The sequence below is a fragment of the Trachypithecus francoisi genome, unplaced genomic scaffold, assembly GCF_009764315.1.
Source record: "Trachypithecus francoisi isolate TF-2019V2 unplaced genomic scaffold, Tfra_2.0 Lachesis_group12, whole genome shotgun sequence".
NCBI lineage: Eukaryota > Metazoa > Chordata > Mammalia > Primates > Cercopithecidae > Trachypithecus > Trachypithecus francoisi.
Window position 1 is genome coordinate 74,811,449 of NW_022681457.1, and position 15,291 is coordinate 74,826,739.

The window sequence follows — 15,291 nt, forward strand, 5'->3', positions numbered from 1 at the left end:
CAGCCAGCAAGATCTGCATACTAAACTGCTAAGTAGTGCTCTCAAGATAAGTAACACTCTGACGGAAAAAAATCTGAAGATCTCACACCCACTATGCTGTGGTGTGAGAGCACTTGCTTACCTTAAAGAGATTTAGCTGTTTCAAAGACCCTGAGTTCCTTTTACAGAGGGAAATTAATGTTGGTGCTGTCTTCTCAAAACATGTTTATTGCAGTTATATTTATTTCATTGTTTACATCCCCATCACCTTGGCAACAATGTTCTATTACAAGTATAACACCTGAATCTTAACAAAAGCTATCTCAAAGTGAGTTGTCTAATGAGTAAAGCTTCATTTATGCTGTTTTGCTAAAAATGTAATTTTGTTGGAGGTTGAAACAAATGACTAAATTTTTATGTGTGCTTCTGAGAAATCTTGGGAAGATACAGCTCCTCAGTGTAGTAGTTTCAGTGAGGATGGCCCCACTGATGTTGCAGGAGAAATATTGGCCTCCTGTCTCCTTCCTTCTGCCAGTTTCCCTCATGGACTTCATTGTTCAGTCATATAAAACTGACATCTTTTCATACTGTGTTTCATACATAAGTACTTCCATATCTTTGCTCATATGTAACTTACTATCTGAAATACCCTTTCTCACCCTTTTTGGATGCCTTCATTCTGTTTATTTTTTACAGAATTCAAATTCGAATTTTTACAGCCTAATTCAAATTCTATTGTTAAAAACTTTCTTGATCTCATCCAGCAAAATTGCTCGTATTACTAAAGCAGTATTTGGCCAGTTCCTCTGTTTTAACATTTACCATGTGTTTTATATATCTGCTCCCCTGTTCTCTTATTCTACTATTCTGTGAAGGCAGAGGCTCTCTTATTTTTATTTGCATGCAATTTACCTATCACAATGCCTAGGATTTACTAGACCTCCAATAATGTCTGTTGAATAAATGAATAAATAGGACTTCCTGGAGCAAGAATCAGGATTCCTTGATTTGGATCCAGGCTCTACCACTTATTAGCTATATGGCCTTGGGCAAAACCTTAAATTCTGTGTTCCCTATCTGTAAATAGGATAAAAAGAATATGCTCCAGACTGTTGATAGTGGTTCTAAGACATAAAAGTGTGAGAGAAACTCACTTTCTATTTCCCTTATCAGGTTGTTATGAGGATTTATAATATATATCAACTGTGTATAATAGTGTCTGTTATAATGGATTAGCATGACTGCTTCACTGTGACTAGATCTATGTTATTAGTCTTATGCCTGGAGATTTTTAGTTTCCAGATTTTATTCTGGCAGATTTCTAGGTGCTCAGGTATCTTCACAGGGATGTGGTTCCATTCTGAATCCTAGCTGAATAGATGGACACTGCTGCTACCCCCTGATAATCCTGCATGACTGGGTTTGTATTGGGATCCTTACTGTGTCTATTAGTGCACTTTGTGTTGATCACAAACCTTAACAAGAGTCCTAGAACTTACACGACCTTACACTCCAGGTCTTGGCTAGACCTCAAGTGTCCTTCACTTTGGTCCCTAACCACCTGCCTTGTCCTGCCCTGCACAAGATTGATGTGTTAGTAGTATCTTCTTGGCAAGTACTTGTATCTGTCAATTTTCATACTGCTATGAAGAAAATACCTAAGACTGGGTAATTTCCAAAAAAAAGAGGTTTAGTGGATTCACAGTTCTACATGGCAGGGAAGGCCTCACAATCATGCCAGAAGGCAAAGGAGAAGCAAAGGCTTACTCTCTATCAGGAGAACAGCATGGGAAAACTGGAACCCATGATTCAATTATCTCTCACCAGATCCCTCTCACGACACATGGGGATTATGAGAGCTACAATTCAAGAAGAGATTTGCATGGGGACACAGCCAAACTATATCAGTACTTCTTGAATGGATTAGGAAATGAATGAAGATTAGAACAAATATATTATTATTTTTATGTTAAAAGTGATAGAAAATTATGTATAACTTTTCATTACAGAAATATGATATAGAATGTGAGCTTCTCTTTTTTTTTTTATTATACTTTAAGTTCTAGGGTACATGTGCATAACGTGCAGGTTTGTTACATATGTATACTTATGCCATGTTGGTGTGCTGCACCCATCAACTCGTCAGCACCCATCAATTCATCATTTATATCATGTATAACTCCCCAGTGCAATCCCTCCCTCCTCACCCCTCCCCATGATAGGCCCCAGTGTGTGATGTTCCCCTTCCCGAGTCCAAGTGATCTCATTGTTCAGTTCCCACCTATGAGTGAGAACATGCGGTGTTTGGTTTTCTCTTCTTGTGATAGTTTGCTAAGAATGATGGTTTCCAGCTGCATCCATGTCCCTACAAAGGACGCAAACTCATCCTTTTTGATGGCTGCATAGTATTCCATGGTGTATATGTGCCACATTTTCTTAATCCAGTCTGTCACAGATGGACATTTGGGTTGATTCCAAGTCCTTGCTATTGTGAACAGTGCCGCAATAAACATACGTGTGCATGTGTCTTTGTAGTAGAATAATTTATAATCCTTTGGGTATATACCCAGTAGTGGGATGGCTGGGTCATATGGTACATCCAGTTCTAGATCCTTGAGGAATTGCCACACTGTTTTCCATAATGGTTGAACTAGTTTACAATCCCACCAACAGTGTAAAACTGTTCCTATTTCTCCACATTCTCTCCAACACCTGTTGTTTCCTGACTTCTTAATGATTGCCATTCTAACTGGTGTGAGATGGTATCTCATTGTGGTTGTGATATGCATTTCTCTGATGGCGAGTGATGATGAGCATTTTTTCATGTGTCTGTTGGCTGTATGAATGTCTTCTTTTGAGAAATGTCTGTTCATATCCTTTGCCCACTTTTTGATGGGGTTGTTGTTTTTTCTTGTATATTTGTTTGAGTTCTCTGTAGATTCTGGATATTAGCCCTTTGTCAGATGAGTAGGTTGCAAAAATTTTCTCCCAATCTGTAGGTTGCCTGTTCACTCTGATGGTAGTTTCTTTTGCTGTGCAAAAGCTCTTTAGTTTAATTAGATCCCATGTGTCCATTTTGGCTTTTGCTGCCGTTGCTTTTGGTGTTTTAGACATGAAGTCCTTGCCCATGCCTATGTCCTGAATGGTACTACCTAGATTTTCTTCTAGGTTTTGATGGTATTAGGTCTAACATTTAAGTCTCTAATCCATCTTGAATTAATCTTCGTATAAGGGGTAAGGAAAGGATCCAGTTTCAGCTTTCTACTTATGGCTAGCCAATTTTCCCAGCACCATTTATTAAATAGGGAATCCTTTCCCCATTTCTTGTTTCTCTCAGGTTTGTCAAAGATCAGATGGCTGTAGATGTGTGGTATTATTTCTGAGGACTCTGTTCTGTTCCATTGGTCTATATCTCTGTTGTGGTACCAGTACCATGCTGTTTTGGTTACTGTAGCCTTGTAGTATAGTTTGAAGTCAGGAATCGTGATGCTTCCAGCTTTGTTCTTTTGACTTAGGATTGTCTTGGCAATGCGGGCTCTTTTTTGGTTCCATATGAACTTTAAAGCAGTTTTTTCCAATTCTGTGAAGAAAGTCATTGGTAGCTTGATGGGGATGGCATTGAATCTGTAAATAACCTTGGGCAGTATGGCCATTTTCACGATATTGATTCTTCCTATCCATGAGCATGGTATGTTCTTCCATTTGTTTGTGTCCTCTTTGATTTCACTGAGCAGTGGTTTGTAGTTCTCCTTGAAGAGGTCCTTTACATCCCTTGTAAGCTGGATTCCTAGGTATTTTATTCTCTTTGAAGCAATTGTGAATGGAAGTTCATTCCTGATTTGGCTCTCTGCTTGTCTGTTACTGGTGTATAAGAATGCTTGTGATTTTTGCACATTATTTTGTATCCTGAGACTTTGCTGAAGTTGCTTATCAGCTTAAGGAGATTTGGGCTGAGACAATGGGGTTTTCTAAATATACCATCATGTCATCTGCAAACAGGGACAATTTGACTTCTTCTTTTCCTAACTGGATACCCTTGATTTCTTTCTCTTGCCTGATTGCCTTAGCCAGAACTTCCAAGACTATATTGAATAGGACTGATGAGAGAGGGCATCCCTGTCTTGTGCCATTTTTCAAAGGGAATTTTTCCAGTTTTTGCCCATTCAGTATGATATTAGCTGTGGGTTTGTCATAAATAGCTCTTATTATTTTGAGGTATGTTCCATCAATACCGAATTTATTGAGCGTTTTTAGCATAAAGGGCTGTTGAATTTTGTCAAAAGCCTTTTCTGCATCTATTGAGATAATCATGTGGTTCTTGTCTTTGGTTCTGTTTATATGCTGGATTACGTTTATTGATTTGTTCATGTTGAACCAGCCTTGCATCCCAGGGATGAAGCCCACTTGATCATGGTGGATAAGCTTTTTGATGTGCTGCTGAATCTGGTTTGCCAGTATTTTATTGAGAATTTTTGCATCGATGTTCATCAGGGATATTGGTCTAAAATTCTCTTTTTTTGTTTTGTCTCTGCCAGGCTTTGGTATCAGGATGATGTTGGCCTCATAAAATGAATTAGGGAGGATTCCCTCTTTTTCTATTGATTGGAATAGTTTCAGAAGGAATGGTACCAGCTCCTCCTTGTACCTCTGGTAGAATTTGGCTGTGAATCCATCTGGTCCTGGACTTTTTTTGGTGGGTAGGCTATTAATTATTGCCTCAATTTCAGAGCCTGCTATTGGTCTATTCAGGGATTCAACTTCTTCCTGGTTTAGTCTTGGGAGAGTGTAAGTGTCCAGGAAATTATCCATTTCTTCCAGATTTTCTAGTTGATTTGTGTAGAGGCATGTATAGTATTCTCTGATGGTTGTTTGTATTTCTGTGGGGTCAGTGGTGATATCCCCTTTATCATTTTTTATTGCGTCTATTTGATTCCTCTCTCTTTTCTTCTTTATTATCTTGCTAGCGGTCTGTCAATTTTGTTGATCTTTTCAAAAAACAACTCCTGGATTCATTGATTTTTTGGAGGGTTTTTTGTGTCTCTATCTCCTTCGGTTCTGCTCTGATCTTAGTTATTCCTTGCCTTCTGCTAGCTTTTGAATGTGTTTGCTCTTGCCTCTCTAGTTCTTTTAATTGTGATGTTAGAGTGTCAATTTTAGATCTTTCCAGCTTTCTCTTGTGGGCATTTAGTGCTATAAATTTCCCTCTACACACTGCTTTAAATGTGTCCCAGAGATTCTGGTACGTTGTATCTTTGTTCTCATTGGTTTCAAAGAACATCTTTATTTCTGCTTTCATTTCGTTATATACCCAGTAGTCATTCCGGAGCAGGTTGTTCAGTTTCCATGTAGTTGAGCGGTTTGGATTGAGTTTCTTAGTCCTGAGTTCTAGTTTGATTGCACTGTGGTCTGAGAGACAGTTTGTTATAATTTCTGTTCTTGTACATTTGCTGAGGAGTGCTTTACTTCCAATTATGTGGTCAATTTTGGAATAAGTGCGATGTGGTGCTGAGAAGAATGTATATTCTGTTGATTTGGGGTGGAGAGTTCTATAGATGTCTATTAGGTCCGCTTGGTGCAGAGATGAGTTCAATTCCTGGATATCCTTGTTAACTTTCTGTCTCGTTGATCTGTCTAATGTTGACAGTGGAGTGTTGAAGTCTCCCATTATTATTGTATGGGAGTCTAAGTCTCTTTGTAGGTCTCTAAGGACTTGCTTTATGAATCTGGGTGCTCCTGTATTGGGTGCATATATATTTAGGAGAGTTAGCTCTTCCTGTTGAATTGATCCCTTACCATTATGTAATGGCCTTCTTTGTCTCTTTTGATCTTTGATGGTTTAAAGTCTGTTTTATCAGAGACTAGGATTGCAACCCCTGCTTTTTTTTGTTCTCCATTTGCTTGGTAGATCTTCCTCCATCCCTTTATTTTGAGCCTATGTATGTCTCTGCATGTGAGATGCGTCTCCTGAATACAGCAGACTGATGGGTCTTGACTCTTTATCCAGTTTGCCAGTCTGTGTCTTTTAATTGGACCATTTAGTCCATTTACATTTAAGGTTAATATTGTTATGTATGAACTTGATCCTGTCATTATGATATTAACTGGTTATTTTGCTCGTTAGTTGATGCAGTTTCTTCCTGTCCTCGATGGTCTTTACATTTTGGCATGTTTTTGCAATGGCTGATACCGGTTGTTCCTTTCCATGTTTAGGGCTTCCTTCAGGGTCTCTTGTAAGGCAGGCCTGGTGGTGACAAAATCTCTAAGCATTTGCTTATCTGTAAAGGATTTTATTTCTCCTTCACTGATGAAACTTAGTTTGACTGGATATGAAATTCTGGGTTGAAAATTCTTTTCTTTAAGAATGTTGAATATTGGCCCCCACTCTCTTCTGGCTTGTAGAGTTTCTGCCGAGTGATCTGCTGTTAGTCTGATGGGCTTCCCTTTGTGGGTAACCCGACCTTTCTCTCTGGCTGCCCTTAAGATTTTTTCCTTCATTTCAACTTTGGTAAACCTGGCAATTATGTGTCTTGGAGTTGCTCTTCTGGAGGAGTATCTTTGTGGTGTTCTCTGTATTTCCTGAATTTGAATGTTGGCCTGCCCTACTAGGTTGGGGAAGTTCTCCTGGATGATATCCTGAAGAGTGTTTTCCAACTTGGTTCCATTTTCCCCCTCACTTTGAGGCACCCCAATCAGACGTAGATTTGGTCTTTTTACATAATCCCATACTTCTTGCAGGCTTTGTTCATTTCTTTTTCTTCTTTTTTCTTTTGGTTTCTCTTCTCGCTTCATTTCATTCATTTGATCCTCAATCGCTGATACTCTTTCTTCCAGTTGATCGAGTCGGTTACTGAAGCTTGTGCATTTGTCACGTATTTCTCGTGTCATGGTTTTCATCTCTGTCATTTCATTTATGATCTTCTCTGCATTAATTAGTCTAGCTGTCAATTCTTCCACTCTTTTTTCAAGATTTTTAGTTTCTTTACGCTGGGTACGTAATTCCTCCTTGAGCTCTGAGAAGTTTGATGGACCGAAGCCTTCTTCTCTCATCTCGTCAAAGTCATTCTCTGACCAGCTTTGATCCGTTGCTGGCGATGGGCTGCGCTCCTTTGCAGGGGGAGATGCGCTCTTATTTTTTGAATTTCCAGCTTTTCTGCCCTGCTTCTTCCCCATCTTTGTGGTTTTATCTGTCTCTGGTCTTTGATGATGATGACGTACTGAGGGGGTTTTGGTATAGGTGTCCTTCCTGTTTGATAGTTTTCCGTCTGACAGTCAAAAGGACTGTTTGTTGGTCTGTTGGAGATTGCTTGAGGTCCACTCCAGACCCTGTTTTCCTGGGTGTCAGCAGCAGAGGTTGCCGAAGATAGAATATTGCTGAACAGCGAGTGTACCTGTCTGATTCTTCCTTTGGAAGTTTCCTCTCAGGGGTGACTCCACCCTGTGAGGTGTGGGGTGTCAGACTGCCCCTAGTGGGGGATGTATCCCGGCTAGGCTACTCAGGGGTCAGGGACCCACCAGAGCAGGCAACAGGCAGTCTGTCCGTTCTCAGATCTCAACCTCCACGTTGGGAGATCCACGACTCTCCCCAAAGCTGTCAGACAGAGTCGTCTCATCTGCACCGGCCCCGCTGCTTCCCCTATTGGACTTCAGCTGTGCACTGTCCTCAGAGGTGGAGTCTACAGAGACAGGCAGGCTTCCTTGAGCTGCTGTGAGCTCCACCCAGTTCGAGCTTCCCAGCGGCTTTGTTTACCTACTTAAGCCTAAGCAATGGCGGGCGCCCCTCCCCCAGCCTCGCTGCTGCCTTGCGGATAGATCCCCGCAGACTGCTGTGTTAGCAGTGAGGGAGGCTCCGTGGGCTTGGGACCCTCCCGGCCAGGTGTGGGATATATTCTCCTGGTGTGCCTGTTTCCTTAAAGCGCAGTATTGGCATGGGAGTTACCCGATTTTCCAGGTGTTGTGTGTCTCAGTTCCCCTGGCTAGGAAAACCGAATTCCTTCCCCCTTGCGCTTCCAGGTGAGGCGATGCCTCGCCCTGCTTCAGCTCTCGCTGGTCAGGCTGCAGCAGCTGACCAGCACCGATTGTCTGGCACTCCCTAGTGAGATGACCCCAGTACCTCAGTTGAAAATGCAGAAATCACTAGTCTTCTGTGTGGCTCGCGCTGGGAGTTGGAGACTGGAGCTGTTCCTATTCGGCCATCTTGCTCCGCCCTCAACAATCGCTTCTCTTACACTTTTATGTCTCAGGACCACTATCAACAGATTGGAGCATATTCTTCTAAATTTTGCCTACATATTTTGAATGATATATTATAGTGTTTATTTCTAAACAAAGGACAAATTCAGCATCAGCATCACTGAGGTAAAAGAGTAACTAAGGAATAAGGAGATTATAAGAAAATGTGCTGTTGGGACTTTGGGATCATAGATAGTGTTCAGGGAATCCTGAGTCAATACTTTGCTTTTTAAAGTGATTTTTGGTTCAAGAACCAATTTAAACTAAGACCAACAGTGCATGAAAGTGCCTTTCTTACCTTATTATTATCATTAGAAGAAATGCTAATTTGGACATTTGAAAAAGTTTATCCCGTTGTTTTACTTTGAATATCTTTGATTATTAGTTTAGAAATATATTTTTTTCATATGCTTATTGGCCATTATTTCTTTCTTCTCTAAGTGTTTTATGCCCATTTATATCATTATGTATTACTGGTGTTAATCATTTTTCTTTGCATTCTGTGGCAAACTAAAATTGTGGTTGTTTTTGTATATTGGTTCCTCAAGCTTTTGTGTAGTCAAGTCTACAGATAGTTTTGTTTATTTTTTTATTTGCTGCTATTAGGTTTAGAAAGATTTTTTCAGTCTAACAGATAAATATTCATAATGATCTACTACTTTTTAATTTTTAAATTTAAATATAACATACTTCAACATATAAAAAAGGGAACATATCAGTAGTATGTAGCTGGCTGGGTGCGTTGACTCACGCCTATAATCCTATCACTTTGGGAGGCCAAGGCATGCGGATCACCTGAGTTCAGGAGTTCAAAACCAGCCTGGCCCACATGATGAAACCCCATCTCTACTAAAAATACAAAAAAATTAGCCAGGCATGGTGGCAGGCTCCTGTAATCGCAGCTACTCGGGAGGCTGAGGCAGGAGAATTGCTTGAACCCAGGAGGTGGAGGTTGCAGTGAGCCGAGATCATGCCACTGCACTCCAGCCTGGGTGACAAAACAAGACTCCATCTCAAAAAAAAAAAAAGAATAAAGGAAGTATGTAGCTTATCTGTTCTATTTGTCAGGGTTTTTTAAAGGAACAGAACTAATAGGATATATATATGTGTGTGTGTGTGTGTGTATATATATATATATATTATATATATATATATATATAAAGGAGAGCTTATTAAGTATTAACTCACATGATGACAAGGTCCCACAATAGGCTGTCTCCAAGCTAAGGGCAAGGAGAGCCAGTCCAAGTCCCAAAACTGAAGAACTTGGAGTCCAGTGTTCAAAGGCAGGAAGCATCCAGCATGGGAGAAAGATGTACGCTAGGAGGCGAGGCCAGTCTAGTCTTTTCACATATTTCTGCCTGCTTTATATTCTAGCTGCACTGGCAGCTGGTTAGATGGTGCCCACCCAGATTATGGGTGGGTCTGCCTTTCCCTGCCCAATGACTCAAATGTTAATCTCCTTTGGCAACACCTTCACAGACACACCCAGGAACAATATTTTACATCCTTCAATCCAATCAAGTTAACACTCAGTATTAACTGTTGCATCTGTTTGATTTACTCATTGGATCATGCAGATCAATAAATCAAATAAAACATCACTAGCGTCCTGGAGATGCTAGTGCTCCTTTCAAGTCAGTATCTTCCTCCCTGGTAACCACTGTCCTGATTTGTAACAGCATAGATTTTTATTACCTATTTTTCTATTTCCTGAATTCCTATAAATGTAATCACACAGTATGTACATTTTTATGTCTAGCTTCTTTTACTCAAAATTATATTTTTGATATTCATTATTTAATGTAGTAGATGTTTGTTCATTCTCACTGCCATATATCCATTGTGTGACTGTTTCACTACTATGGACTGAATGCTTATGTTTCTCCAAAGTTCATTTGTTGAATCCTAATTGCTAATGTGATGATATTTGGAGCTGGGGTCTTTCAGAGGTAATTTGGGCATGAAAGTGGAGCCCTCGTGAATGACATTAGTGCTTGTATAAGAAGAGACACAAGTGAGCTTGCTTCTTTCTCCCAGCAATACAACTTGTAAGTACACAGCAAAAAGATGGTCAATTGCAAATCAGGAAGTGGTCAGTCAGCAAATGCCAGATTGGCTGGCACCTTCATCTTGGACTTCCCAATGCCCAGAACTGTGAGAAATAAGAGTTTGTTGTTTAAGCCACTCTGTTATGTTTTGTTATATCAGCCCAGACTAAGATGTTCTCAGTTTATCCATTCTACTCTCTGATTTTCCTTCCATATTTACATTTATAATCTATCTGTAATTAATTTTCGTATATGATAAGAGGTCTGAATTAAGAGAGATACAGCCCTAGAGTGCAGCCCTAGAACTCAGCAAATGTTGTGTGGGGAAAATGAGCTTCATGTTTGAGGCCTTACACGTTTCCATTTTATGATTTGGGAGGTATCTAATTTTTAGTTGCTGCAAATAGTGCTGCAATTAACATATGTTTTGGTAAACATATATATTTAAGCATATCTGTTGCATAGATACTTCAAAATTGCTGGGTCATGGTTTAAATAGCCAAATGGTTTTTCTAAGTAGTTGTACCAATTTATACTTCCTCTAGCAGTATAAGAGTTCTTTCCCTTCCTCGAACTCCTGACTTGTTTCCTCGTTTTTATTTCAGAATTTCTGATGGGTATGAAGAAGTTTCCCACTGTGGTTTTATGTAGCATTTTCCTAATGATTGAAAACAATTTAGCAGCTTTTATGTAGTATATTGGTCATTTTAATATCCTTTTCTCTGAAGTACCTGTTCAAATCTTTGCTGATTTTAGAAAATTAAGTTGTCTGTCATTTTCTTACGGATTTGGAGAGTTCTTTATGTATTCCAGATGCAAGTCATTTGTATGAATTGGAAATATTTTATTCTACATTGTGGCTTGTTTTTTTATTCTTTAAATGGTGTCGTTTAATGTATAAATTTCCTTAATTCTAATATAGTACAATTAATCAGTTATTTTACCTTGACAGTTAGCTCTTTTTAGGTCCGGTTTAAAAAATATATGTTTACTCTAAGCTCATGAGAATGCTTGCCCTTGTTTCTCTCTAAAAGGTCTCTCATTTTATCTTTCACATTTATATCTGAAGTCTCTCTGGAATTAACTAGTGTATGATATGAGGTATGAATTAAAAGAGACACGTGCAGCTCTAGAACTCAGCAAATGCCACGTAGGGAAAATAAGCATTGTGTTTGAGGTCTTTTAGGTTTCCATTTTGTCATTCAAGCCCTTGATTACTGCTCAAAGCTTTGCTGATTTTCTTTCAGGACACTTCTTCTTGGGCTAAACCTGATCTTTAGTCTGAATCAAGAATCATAAGATACCCTCAAAGGAAGAAAAAAGATTGCAATCACCAGTTCACCTGAGAAAGTTGCCTCTTTGGAATTTTAGATCATCTAATTCTCTCTACTTTTACATCTCTCTGATGCTTCAACAGTATTACATGTCTATGTAATTTAAATAGCCTTTTCTCATTTTTTCACAGTAGGAACATTGGACTGCCTTGACTTACTAGAACCACATGGAGATAGAAATTTATCTTACTTAGAACCACATGGAGGTAGAAATTTGCCATCTCATGCCAGTTAGAATGGCGATCATTAAAAAGTCAGGAAACAACAGATGCTGGAGAGGATGTAGAGAAATAGAAACACTTTTACACTGTTGGTGGGAGTGTAAATTAGTTCAACCATTGTGGAAGACAGTGTGGCAATTCTTCAAGGATCTAGAACCAGAAATGCCATTTGACCCAGCAATCCCATTACTGGGTATATTCCCAAAGCATTATAAATCATTCTACTATAAAGACATATGCACATGTATGTTTATTGTGGCACTGTTCAGAATAGCAAGACTTGGAACCAACCCAAATGTCCATCCATGATAGACTGGATAAAGAAAATGTGGCACATATAGACCATGGAATACTGTGCAGCCATAAAAAAGGATGGGTTCATTTCCTTTGCAGGGATATGGATGAAGCTGGAAGCCATCATTCTCAGCAAACTAACATAGGAACAGAAAAGCAAACACTGCATGTTCTCACTGTGAAGTGGGAGTTGAACAAGGAGAACACGTGGACACAGGAAGGGGAACATCACACACCGGGGCCTCTCAGGGTTGGGTGGCTAGGGGAGGGATAGCATTAGGAGAAATACCTAATGTAGATGATGGGTTGATAGGTGCAGCAAACCACCGTGGCACCTGTATACCTGTGTAACAAACCTGCACATTCTGCACATGTATCCCAGATCTTAAAGTATAATTTTTAAAAATGCACACTAGATTTTAAGAAAAGAATGTAAATATCTCAAAAATAATTTTAAATTATTGATAATATGTTGACACCATATTTTGAATATGTTGACTCAAAATATGAAAAAGAAATTTATTTCAATAATTTTATTGTATATATAAAACATGTAATATTTACATATATTAGTATATATTACATTAATATATAAGTCAAATTATTTAACTATATAACTGCATTATATAATGTGTATTTTGTAATATATGCTACTATATAATTTTTAATTTACTTATGCTATGAAATATTTAAATATACATGTATTTGATGTAATATTTGTCTTTGATTTTAATTTATAGTGTGATCATGAAGAAATAACTATTTCTAAAATGCAACATTTTATCTGCTTTATTTATTTGTTTATTTAAGTTTTTGAGACATAGTCTCACTCTGTGCCCCAGGCTAGAATACAATGGTGCCATCATAGCTCTCTGCGGTCTCAAACTTCAGGGTTCAGGGAATCCTCCAACCTCAGCCTCCCAAATAGTTGGGATTACTTACAGGCACACACATTTAATGATTAGTTTATAATTTCTCTACTTATCTCTTATTATATCTTTACTGTATTATATCTTTGACTATTAAATATCTAATTTGAGTATTTCTGGAAAGTTTTGCCGTTGTTATTCTAGTGTTTATATTTTAATAAATCTTCATCGAGCCCCTCCAGTATGTCAGTCTCTGCTAAATTGCTAAATAGATGTAATTCTTGCTTTGTTGGGTTTTACAGGCTAATGAAGGATGTGAATATCAATTTAAAAATCATGTTTGAATGTAAAATAAGTTCCAAAATGTATCTGATGCTGATGGCCCAGGGTCTGTACCTTGAGAGTCACTGATCTAGGTTTATCAATGGTATTGGCTACTGTATTTTCTCTCTGGGCTAGTGTAGATCTGTTTTTGGTATTTTATCTCTGGATTTTTTATTTTTTTATTTTTATTTTTATTTACTTATTTATTTTTTAGATGGAGTCTTGCTCTGTCGCCAGGCTGGAGTGCAGTGGTGCAATCTCAGCTCACCGCAACCTTTGCCTCCTGGGTTCAAGCAATTCTCCTGCCTCAGCCTCCCGAGCAGCTGGGATTACAGGCGTGCACCACCATGCCTGGCTAATTTTTGTATTTTTAGTAGAGATGGGGTTTCACCATGTTGGCCAGGATGGTGTCTGTCTCTTGATCTCGTGATCAGCCTGCCTAGGCCTCCCAATGTTCTGGGATTACAGGCGTGAGCCACCGTACCCAGCCTGGGATTTTAATTTTCTTTTTTGGTGAGTAATAAGTTGTTGTCTTCCTAAGATTGTTCTAGTGTGGCCAATGATGAGCAAATATTAGTAGCCTAGGAAGGGAACTGCTGCCTGTTTGCTCACCTACAGAGGATATAATAGTGCGTGTTTTTTCTTACTATGACAAAGGCAATTCTGTGTTTATGTGGACCAGTGGCAGAAACCAGACAGCCTGTGTGTAGCCTGATTGAATCGTTTTACTAGCAAAATGAAGGAAGTAGGAGTATCTCCATTGTGTAGGGAGGGCTAAAGATGATCTCTCTGAGTGATTCTGTGGGCAGCTAAGGCTTTCCCCAGACCATGTAAAAAGGCAGATAAGCTTCCAAATACAGAATCTTCTCATAGGAGTACAGATGAACTTCTAAGACAAAATTTTTCCACATGGACTAGAGGGAATCTGTTGACATATATTTATTCCTCTGGATAATACTGGTCTTGTTAACTAGTTTTCATTCCTTTTCACTTGTAAAATCTTGGTAGAATTCCAAAACCTTAGGTGTACATGTGAAATCCCTCTCTAGTTTTCAGAAGTAGTGGTGAGAAAGGCTCCCCCTTCCCATAATAATTGAGTCAACATAGCAAGGAAATTAGGGAGAATAAAAGAGTTTCCATGTTTTTATGTCACCATATTCCTAGACTCCCTCTGGAATATTACATCTTAATATGACCCAGCAAACTCTCTCAACCCTAAATTTAAGTTTGTCCCTTGTTTTCTATTTAGGTTCATTTTGTCTACTATACTCTTAGCTCCTTGATGTTGTGAATCATGTCGGAACATCTCAGAGTTCTAAGTGCTGCACAGATGTGGCAGTCATAAAAATGTGTCACTCAGATATATTTTCATGACTGTGGGGAGCATAGTTGACTAATAGCCAGAATTCTGCTCCTCTGGATCCACTACCACATTCATCCTGAGACCATACATCCTGCAGGTTGCTTCCAGCCAATGACTAGTCGTGGTAGGAGTACTAGGAGTCTGCTTGCAAGGACTCTTCTAATGGCCACCTTTGGCTACAGGACTTCCTATTGATTTGACCTAACTCTCTTAGAACCATGTTGCAGTCTGAGATTCTTCACATTCGGTTCTTCTTTCTTCCTCCATGCATTTTCAGATATGGTGCTTTGTGGTCTGAAGGCCATCCCCACTTCCTTTCCCTTAGTCTTTCACAGGCATTTCTCCTAACAGGTAGTGAGAGTGGGTTTTGGAAATGGTTCAGTCAGAGTAATGATATCATCCTGGATTTTATGTGGGACACAAATATTTCCTGGCACAAGATAGCAACCCAAATGAAGATTTCATCAAGGATGAAACTGGGAAAATGTGCAAGTGGAGAGTATTGTCTTGTAGGTACAATGATTCAGGTATTTTTAAGATAGGAAAAAAACAATGTCTACAAGGACTGTGGAGTTAGCTAATTATTGCTAAATTCTGTTGATGCCCTTCAGAAGAATAATCAGAAAC

At 39.0% G+C, this 15,291-nt stretch overlaps 1 protein-coding gene across 2 annotated transcripts in view; it reads left to right on the forward strand.

The window, feature by feature from the left end:
• The window catches only part of AGBL4 (ATP/GTP binding protein like 4), a 1,514,939-nt gene that overhangs the window by 404,945 nt on the left and 1,094,703 nt on the right, over positions 1-15,291 (forward strand). The window lies entirely within an intron of this gene.